The sequence below is a fragment of the Phyllostomus discolor genome, chromosome 12 (assembly GCF_004126475.2).
Source record: "Phyllostomus discolor isolate MPI-MPIP mPhyDis1 chromosome 12, mPhyDis1.pri.v3, whole genome shotgun sequence".
NCBI lineage: Eukaryota > Metazoa > Chordata > Mammalia > Chiroptera > Phyllostomidae > Phyllostomus > Phyllostomus discolor.
Genome location: NC_040914.2, coordinates 53,573,763 through 53,583,760, shown reverse-complemented (window position 1 = coordinate 53,583,760; position 9,998 = coordinate 53,573,763). Strand labels below are relative to the sequence as shown.

The 9,998-nt window shown below is 52.8% G+C and overlaps 2 non-coding genes across 2 annotated transcripts; one reads left to right on the top strand and one right to left on the bottom strand.

Annotated features, from left to right (window-relative positions):
* Window positions 1-8,414: 8,414 nt before the first annotated feature.
* Window positions 8,415-8,497, top strand: TRNAL-CAG. The gene has a single exon. It is a non-coding gene; the product is annotated as a tRNA-Leu (tRNA).
* Window positions 8,498-8,754: 257 nt separating this feature from the next.
* TRNAL-CAG lies at window positions 8,755-8,837 on the bottom strand. Its single transcript has one exon. It is a non-coding gene; the product is annotated as a tRNA-Leu (tRNA).
* Between the last annotated feature and the right edge of the window lie 1,161 nt (window positions 8,838-9,998).

The following is a 9,998-nucleotide window of genomic DNA, read 5'->3' as shown; positions in this document are numbered from 1 at the left end:
CCGGGGTGACGAAGCCCTTTCCATGGCTGAGAAAACAGAGCCCCCCTGGGAAGGGGGAGAGTCTGTTGAGGCCACACAGCTGAAAAGTGGCAAAGCTGGGATTTGAACTCCACTCTCCTGCCCTCGTGTCTACAATGTCCGTGAGCCTAGGAGGGGTGTCAGCTCTGAGTGGTCCCATCCTCAGTTTACAGTCCTTCTCTGCTCCATCCCTCGTCCAGCAGAGACATACAACACATCACACTTCCATGCACCCAGCCACACAAGAATGCCCCATACACACACACACACACACACACACACGGGCCCAGGGGGCTGCCCTCACCCCCATGCACACACAGTCATCTCCAAACCAACATGCACACTCCCACATACTCGGTCACTCACGTGCAATGTGCAGATTCACATTGGAGACACACACGCTTATGTCCATACTCAGAGACCCAGCTTCCACACACCCATAGGCACGGGCACCGGCACTTGTCCTGTCTCCACCAGACTCCTCTGTCACCCTCAGAGAGGCCACACCCCCACCCTGCGAGATCTAATTCCAGCTGCTGTGGACCCCCCCACCCCCCACCGCCATCCCCCAGCCACGCCTGGGCCCCCCCACCTCTGTGCCCTTCCCCACCTGGCCAAGATTCCAAGGCAGCAGAGTTCTGAGGCTCCTGTCCTCCCCGCCGCAGCCCCGGGGCCTCCTGGAGATTTGGTGAGGATCCCTGCCTCCTGCAGTTGAAGTGCGCAGGTGTCTTGAAGGAGACCTCAGCTGGGAGATAAAAATCCTGACTCCAAAGTGGAGGACCAACCCTGACTCTCGCTCCGGCCCCGGTGACCTTCATCCTCCCCACCTGCGCGTCGTCACTGAGTCTTTCCGAACCTCTCGCCTCCGTTTCCCCCAGTAGCTCTCAGGCAATGGAAACCTGCACGTCAGTCTGACTCCAGGCTCTCCCTTAAGCGTGGCCCAAGCGTAATGAAAACACACACTCCTGCCCCCCAGACCTACTTGGGGGTCCCCAGGGCTGGCGCAGAGCGGGCCAATCAAAAAGCTGAGTAGACCCTGGCTGGGTGGCTCCGTTGGTTGGAGTGTTGTCCTGTGCACCAAAAGGTTGCGGGTTCGATCCCCAGTCAGGGCACACACCTAGGTTGTGGGTTCGATCCCTGGTCAGGGCGCCTATGGGAGGCAGTGGGTCTCTGTCTCTCATGGATGTTTCTGTTCCTCTCTCTCTCTCTCTTTCCTTTTCTCTCTGAAGTCAATCAATATCCTTGGGTGAGGATTAAAAAATAATAATAATAATTAATGAATAAGCTGAGTAGGCAGAGAAAAGAGCGAGTTCCTCACTCCTCGGACATGTGTTAACCAGAGGAGAATTGCTGCCCTGAAATGTCATCTCGGGGAGCAGAGCACAGGGACCAAGGTCCTCGGTTGGGGTGCTGTAAATATCTGGGGGAAAAGACACTGGGAATTTGGGGTTTATCCATTCATTTTCTCAATCAATGAATATCTCCAGAGTGCCTACAAGGTGCCAGTGCCAGCGCTGGGGCTCGGTGGGGAATGAAGAACTCAGGCAGGCCCTGCCCCCGTGGACTGTGGGGTCTGCCAGGAGCCCATGTGGCGTGGGGATCACTCACACACACACACACACACACACTCGCACACACACACACTTGCATGCAACCACACACCACGCTGAAGGTTCTGGTGCAGACAGGAGCGCTGACCCAGGCTGGAGGTCGCCTTCCCAGGGTTAGGGGCGTCCAGAGAGCTGAGGTGAGGGTGCTGAGTTCCCTCTGCCATGTTGAGTCCTTTTCAGACCGTCTGACCTAAAAAGTATGTGTACTGCATCCGACTCTCTCCTCTTTGCGGGAGGCTTGCAAAACCAGGACACTTGGTCTGTGTAGCTGCTGAGACCTTTGAAGAACAAAGGATGGGTCAGGAACGCTCCTCTTTGCTGTTTCTGAAAAGGAATTTTCTCGACTTTTCCTTTGGTCTTGCAGAAGCAGTGGATTGGGGGGACCTGGCTCCCCAGGGCATCTCTGTCATAGGGCCAGGGCACCCTAATTTTGTACTACTCAGAGATGACCTCTGGGAACTCAAAGAGACAACCTGTCACCTGTTGGCCCCTGTTGACATGTCCTTTGCTGGAGTTCCCCAGCACCAGAAACAAAGCTGTGTTTTTTCAGGCTCCGGAGCCTATCAGAAGTTCAGAAAACTGGGAGTTATTTGAGGGTGAGAGAATTTCCGGAGGAAATGTCGAAGCTCTGATTCTGTGCTGGTGGGAAAGTCCAGGAGCTGTCAGAGTCCCAGCCAGCCTCCCCCTCCCCGGAAGCCCCACGTGGATGGGCCCCGGGCTTCGCATGGAGACTGCAGGAACCAGATCCGACTCTGCACAGCGGGGGAAGTAGATGCAGGCTGGGCCCTCAGGCTGCGCACAGAACATGGGTGAAGGCTCAGGGAAAATGGAGTATCCGTCCCTTCGTACCGCCCTCTCCCCACGATCCCCAGCTTCCCTGGAAAAATCGATGGCCCAGCTTGACTCTAGAGGCTCCTCTGTAGCATCCTCGGTTCTCAGACCCACGTCCGCTCAGTCCCACTCCCAGGCCTTTGCTCCTGCCGTGCCCCTGCCTGGAACGCCACCCCCTTCCTGTCCACCCCTGCGGATCAGGCTGGTTCTTCTTTGCCCACCTTTTCCAGCAAGCCTTCCCCTCTTGCACATCCTGGAGTTCCTTTCTGGTGGGACTGCCTATTTCACTGGGTGAGCTCTGATCTTTTACTCCTGATGGTTTACAGGCAAGCCATCAGGGCCCACACTATGCAATCAAAGTACAACACAGGTATTTCCCTGGCTGGGTAGCTCAGTTGGTTAGAGCATTGTCCCTACATGCCTAGGTTGTGGGTTCGATCCCTGGTCAGGGCACATACAAGCATCAACCAATGAGTGCATAGATAAGTAGAACAAAAAATTGGCGTTTCTCCTTCTCCCTTCCTCTCCCTAAATATCAATTAAAAGTAAAAGATTAAAATACAAAACATAATACAAACCACATATATAACTACATGTTTCTAGTAACAACACTGGAGAAGTATATAGAAAAAGATGAAATTAATTTTAACTATACATTTTACCTGATGCAACATAGCCAAAGTATTATCACTTCAAGATGTCCTCAATATGCAAAATGAATAACAGAATTGCTTACATGTTCATTGTCATAACTTTCTTTGAAATCCAGTTTGTACATTGTGCTTACAACCCATCTTCATTCAGTATTTCAAATGCTCAGTAGCCAGCTCCCAACTGCTATGTCGGCTGGCACAGCTCTAGGCTAAGTTAGCCTTTGGGTGACATATGGCAGAAATTCACACTAAACTGGCTTAAATTAAAAAGAGCATTGGCTTGTGAAACCAAAAAGACCGAGACAAATGGTTTTAGGCACACTGACATCTGGGTGTTCCAATGACGCCAGTGTCCTCACAGACCTGATGTTCTGTATTTTCCAGCTCTTCTTCTCCAGCAGGCTTTGGGTGGCATCACAAAGACAGCCACCACCAGCCTCTGGCTTTCCTCCACCAGCTCTGCCACCCGACCCCCACACCTAGCTTCTCTTCAAGCGTTTCCTCAGCCAGACTCCCATTGGGCCAACTGGACTCAAGTCCTCATTTCTGAACCAATCGCTGAGTGGCGAGGTGAATGGAACTCACTGATTGGTCAGGCCTGAGTCACATGCCCATTTCCCACAGGGTAGGAGAGTGCAGTCAGCCTCACCTGACCTGCTGGGAAGGAGAGCGGGGAAGGGCTTGCTTCCCAAAGAAAAACTGGGGGGCTGGGACCAGAAGACGGGGTGGGGGGGCAGGCAGAGAAGGAAGATGAGTTTGGGGAGTGAGCTGTGGCCAGAGTTGAACTGAATCACAGGAGGCTCCCAAAGAGTTCCAGTCCAACAGGGTAACCATCTAGTCCTGAGGAAATGTTAAAAATATTTCATGATAAGTATGGCCCCTGCCAAGGAGGATGGGGAACAGCCTTTGGGCTGGATCCATCCGGGATCTTGGTGGCGGGTGGGAAATCTGGAGTGGAGGGGGGGCCAGGATGGGTGACCTGTTTAGCAGCTAGTAAGGTAGCGGTTTTCTCTGCCCACACGGACACGGCCCTAGGGAGTAGACCGGGGGGATATCCTGTAGCCTAGACCTCAGTACTGCGTTCCCCCCGACTGCTGCACTAAGCACTCAGCCTACTTGGAGAGAAAGGCCTGGGCTGGCCGGGCCCTGAGCAGAACACAGAACACTTTTAGCTGAAAAGGCAGAGTAGATGGGGCCTGTGAGAGGGTCCGGAGGTCCCTGAGGCCCAGATGGACAGAAGAGCTGATGAGCCCCTGTGGAAGGCTGGGCATGTGGGTCAGGGATGGAGGCTCCTGGGCAAGACCAAGGATCATGGATGGCCTCACCTGGGGAGGCCTCCTGAGCTCCACGGTGCTCATTCCTGGGGTTCTCTCTCTAGGGTGACCAGAAGTTTGGGGGGGGGGGCATGGTAAGCAGGCCACAGAACCTAGACGTGAGCTCCTAGTCTTCGGTCCGTTCTGGTCACCACCATCCACGTCACCCATTCAGAATCGGGAACCGGGCTGCCCGCCCCTCTTCCTGGAGACGGTGGACCTTGCGGTCTCCGGCTCTGGTTCCAGAGGGGGGCTGCCCGTTCATCCACAGTGCCCTGGGACCCACTCTCAGAGGGCCCAGGGGCCCAAACCAGAGCCCTGGCGGGGACTCACTGCTGGCGCCTGATGGCTTCTGCAGGCCCCGGGGCCTGCAGAAACCAGGGCATGAAGCACAGAAACTTGGCCGTGCTCCTTGGACCGGCTTGCCGGGAAAAGCCAACCCTTTCTTTTCAGGTCTCCGATCATAAAAGCAAGACTAAAAATAGCATGGCAGAGTAAAGGCTGCCATCTGAGCTGGCAAGCCTGCCTGCCCTTTTTTCTTTTTCTTTTTAGACAATGTAAAGAAAACACCTATCACAATTCTGGGCCCAGAACAGTTCTCAGGAAGCGGTGTTGAGCCAGAAAAGTCAGGCTCCAGTGGACCGCAGCGTGACTCTGGTTAGTTGCTTGGCCTCTCCTTTTCCTCACCTGTAAAATGAAGGCGATGAGAACCCGGGTCGTGGTGCTCTTAACGATAAGAAGGGAAATCATGGATGTCAAAGAGGCATTCACTGAAACGCAGCTTCCTGCTACTCTTTCCCCAAGCAGAGGTGGGGATACGGGCTAAGGTCGCAGGGATGCCAGGACTCTCCCTTCTAAGTCCCTCAGCTCCCCGAGCACCAGGTCCCCCGGCTGGAAGAGCCAGGCTGGGACTTCCCCTGACGTGGGTAGATTTTCCATGGTGACCTCACGGGACTTTCCTCCCCCCCAAGCTGGACAAATGCCCAGGACAAGGAATGGGTGTAGCCTGGTCCCAAGGGGCCGTTTTTGATGTGTAGGCTGCCAATAAGGAGGAAATGGTCTTGGGGGTCTGGGGCTGCAACGGGCTCCTGAGTAGCATTTTGCAGGCCAGGAGCCTGGCACCTGAGCGTTCACCCAAACCCAGGAGGATGCAGGACCGAGCGGGGCCCCAGCATGGATCCCTCTGAAGCAAGCCCTGTTTTTGCAGACAGGCAGGAAGGGTCCTGGGCACAGCTGGCTGGCCTGGGCTCCAGCTCTGCCTAGCCTCTGCTTCCTCATCTCTAGAATGATGCGCTCTCCGAAACATTGGTGGTATGAGGCACGAGGCGGGGGGGTTGAGAGGCAGAGAGCACTGGGCTTCTGCCCCAGAGAGGACCTTGACAAGTCACTCAGCCTGCTGAGCCTTGACTCCCTGGTCTGCAAAATGGGGCAAAAGTGCCCCCATTGGGGCACTTGCTCCAAAAGGAAGTTGTGAGCATCTGGTTGCCTGGCCCCTCTGTGGTCTTGGGAACTTTCCGTTGCATCCCTGAATCCCCTGTCTCCTGATCACATCCCACCGCCCCCCACACACCCACCAGCCCGCCAGCAGGGCTTGTCCCTTTGACCCCCCAAAACATGAATTCGGCCACCTTTTGCGATCTCCACTTCCCTGGACCAGCCACCGTCATTTCTCCCCCTCCCTTGCCGCGGCCTTCTCCCTGGACTGCAGTCTGTCTCTTGAGCTCTCACACCCATCTTCCACACGGCAGCCAGAGGGGTCATTCTGAAAGTCACCTGGATCATGTCACTCCCCTGCTCGAGATGCTCCAGGGACTCCATCACACATGGAAGAAAGTCCAGACTCCTCTCCCTGGCATTCTGTCCCTGTGTGATATGGACTTCAGCCTCCTTCCCCACTTTACCCTTGCCCCACTGGCCTCGCTGTTCCTCTGACAGACTACACTCCTCCCTGCCCCAGGACCTTTGCACCGGCTATGCCTTTCACTTGGAATGCCGCCACCCCCAACTGTGATTTTGCTTGTCTCTCCCTTTTGAACTCAGCATCACCTCTTTAGAGAGACCCTCCCTGACCACCCTTCCTAGGAGGGCCCCTAGTGACTCTTGATCACTGTTAAAGGATACTTTTTTTGAGGCAAAATCATGAGTCTCATACAAATATAAATATAAATGAACACTAGTCAAAGATTTCATTGAACTCGTTATTTTATGGGAGAACCAGTAAGATTTGCAACGGGTTCAATGGGGAATTCAAAGACACACATATATTGGCAATTGGGGGTGATGAATTTAGAAACAGATGCAAAAATAGCCAATATCCACAGGGCAATATTTCATTGCATTGCACCCCCAAAACCCACCTGTCTTTCTCTGGGCAGGTGCCATTCGTGCGTGGAAGCAATGAGAGGCGAAGGCGCCTATAGAATCAGAGAGCCAGGGCTGGTGCCCCAGGCAGGATTCCAGGTGTCTTTGGTTAGCCTCTTCCAAAGTCTCTAAAAGTTTCCTCACCCACCCTCTTCCTTGCCCTTATCAGCAGCACCCCAACTTGTTCACCTATTCCTTATCATTCTCCCTGCACCCACGCTGGACTGGAACATGAGGGCGGAGATTGTTTTGCACATAGCGTCTGAAAGAGTGTGGCACATAGTAAGTGCTCAGGAAACACTGACGTCCTTTGCAATAAGTATCTAGGGAAGTCCGTGTTTCAGGGGAGGACGCAAAAGAGGTTATCGCTGAGCCTAGAGAAATAAATTCTGACTGCGGATGCGGAGGGGCATTTGGGGCAAGGAAACGGAGGACGGACCATCACCTGTCAAACAACCAGGACCTCTGCCCAGCCTGGTGCTGCACGGCTCCTTGACATCCCAAGCCCTAAGGGTTCAAAGGGACAGTTATGGGGTGAAGGTGATAGGGCGAGTTCTCTGGCTGAGGCTGCTCTGTGATAGCATCTCAAGGGAGCCGAAGGGCACCGAGATGTCAGTGTGACTCCACACCCTCAGGGTCTGTCCCCTGGACTCCAGGGTCGGGTGCTGAGATAGCTTTCAGTCCCTCTCTTTCCCTGCCCGTGTCACTTAGTGGCCCATACACGCCAGAACCTCCGTCTCCTGTCTCCCCATCCTGCCCACCTTTCTTTAGGAGTTGCATTCTCAAGGCCTCAGAGAGCCTGGGGATGGGGGCGCACGAGATCCTAGGAAGGTGGGGGTGTCCTTTGCCTCCCGGAAATCCCGTGGAGAAAGGCGCTCAGAAATCCCGTGAGGTCTTCTGGTTTCAAAGGATAGAGCCGATGCGTGGGTAAATCTGGAGTTAGGGAAGGAGGGGGTGGAACGTCGGGCTCCAGGTCCCGCAGAGCTGGGGCGGGGGACATGAGTCACGAAATGACGGAATACAGGAAGGAGAAGGCGAGGCAGGGATTATCCACGGATGTTATCTGAACGCCTACCTAGTGCCAATCAAGTTTTAGGTACATTGGGGTCACGGTCAAGAATAGGGTAGGTGTGGCTGTGTGGCTGCAGGACCCGATCTAACCTGGAGCCTGAATGAGTTCAGCACACGTATAAACGTGAAATTGCAGTTTTGACAAATGTTCGGAAAGAGAATGCGGTACGGGTGCCAGGAGACCTTGCGATACCCCGGTTTCGCCTATTTCGGGCGCCAGCAAGCAGATCTATTAGCCTGTGCGGTGTGCGGGTTTGGCTGCTTCTTGCGGAAACGCAAGAGTGCTTGCAGATATGCAAGATTCGAAGCTGATGTGCACAGGAAATGCATGCATGCAGAATGAGTGCACAAATCAAAGCAGTCCTGGGTCTCCAGCAGGCTGTGTGCGCCCTCTGCTGCCGCATAGGCGCCTCGCTCGCCGCTTCGGTTTGAGCCCAGGCTGATTTCTAGCTGCTCCCAATGCTGGGTACGGAACAGACACAACCCACACAACTTCATGCGCATGCGTACACTGGAGATATTCAGAAAAGCTCTTCTGGCAGGAGGTAGCACCAGCCGTCAGGATGGCCGAGCGGTCTAAGGCGCTGCGTTCAGGTCGCAGTCTCCCCTGGAGGCGTGGGTTCGAATCCCACTCCTGACAACGGGTCATTACTTTTTCTTTCCTTTAATAAACAACCACAAATCAACTACATAATAGTTTGTGTCTTTGGATACTATTGTTTTGTAAAAACAAGTATTTTCATCTCCTAATTAGACGTATATAACTTTACACTGTAAAAAGGATAGTCTCCCTCTGTACAGCACAGCAGAACCTTGTTACCGTAGTCAAAATGTATACGTTATGGTAGTCAAAACGTACACACCTGAGTAGTTCAGGAGGTTAAAAAAAACAAGTGCTGTCAGGAGTGGGATTCGAACCCACGCCTCCAGGGGAGACTGCGACCTGAACGCAGCGCCTTAGACCGCTCGGCCATCCTGACTCGCTTGAGAAAAATGCTGTTGATCTTGTGTAGTTTCTGGGATAATGCAACGCAGTTTCGGAACCAGTTAGTCACAGGATCCCTGGCACCCTTTTAAACCCGGCTATTCAGTTCCTATTGTTACTCTTAATCTGGTTCAGTCTTTTTTAGTACTTACAAGTTTTAAACGGAAAATCTCTAGCCTGAACAGAAATAGAAAATCAATTTCCTTTGCCATCAGTAGAAAATAAACATAAAAATAAATACCGTGGAAAGGAGACTTCTTTCCTTAAATTCTAGCCGCTTGCCGAGGCTTGGAACCTTTTTATCTTATTTTTAACGACTAATTCTATCGGGGTAAAGGGCCGAGTTATTGTTGGGCCACTGCGGGGTTTTGGCGATTCTTTTCGGAAGGAGGGTTGCTCTGTGACGGACTTTCGCATGGGCTCCCGGGGATGGGAAACCGTGGGCAATAGGACCCCGTTCCACAGGCTGTTTAGCCGGAGCCTCCTCCGGAGAAAGCTGACTTTTATACCTTGTTAATACACTTCCGTCTACCAAAGCCCGTTGTGCACAAGGGGTTGGGAGTGTGTCCATCTGTCCTTGCCCTAAGACCTGCGGCTGGAGGTGTGCGCGCAGGGCGTGGGTCGTCACAGAGCAGGGTGCTTGTGCAGGTGGTCATATCCCCATCACTGGAGACGTTCGAGGCTAGAATGCCCAGTCCCTTCTTGGAAGAGCTGGTGAGGGAATCCCAGAGTCCCCGTGTTAGTGTCTTATTGTTGCTGAAACAAATCACCACTGATGGTGAGATATGCAGCATATATATGAAAAATAATAAAATACTTAATAAAGCGTAATACAAGAATAAACTGTTCCCCATACTCATAACTGTAAACCTACTTTTGCCCCACCATATATAAATAAATATATTCTCCTTTGAACAAGCTTTTTGCATATTTTAATTGTCATCTTTTGTTATTATTAAAATACACATAACATTGTGTCCCATCTTAAGCATTTTGAAGTGTACAGTTCAGTGGTATTAAGTATATTTTATATTGTTGTGAAGCCATCACCAGCCTCCCATATGCACCCAGACCCGTGATTGAACTTGCAACATTTTGATGTACAGGATGATGGTCCAACCAATGGAGCTACTGGGTGAGGGCCCTATAGCTCTTA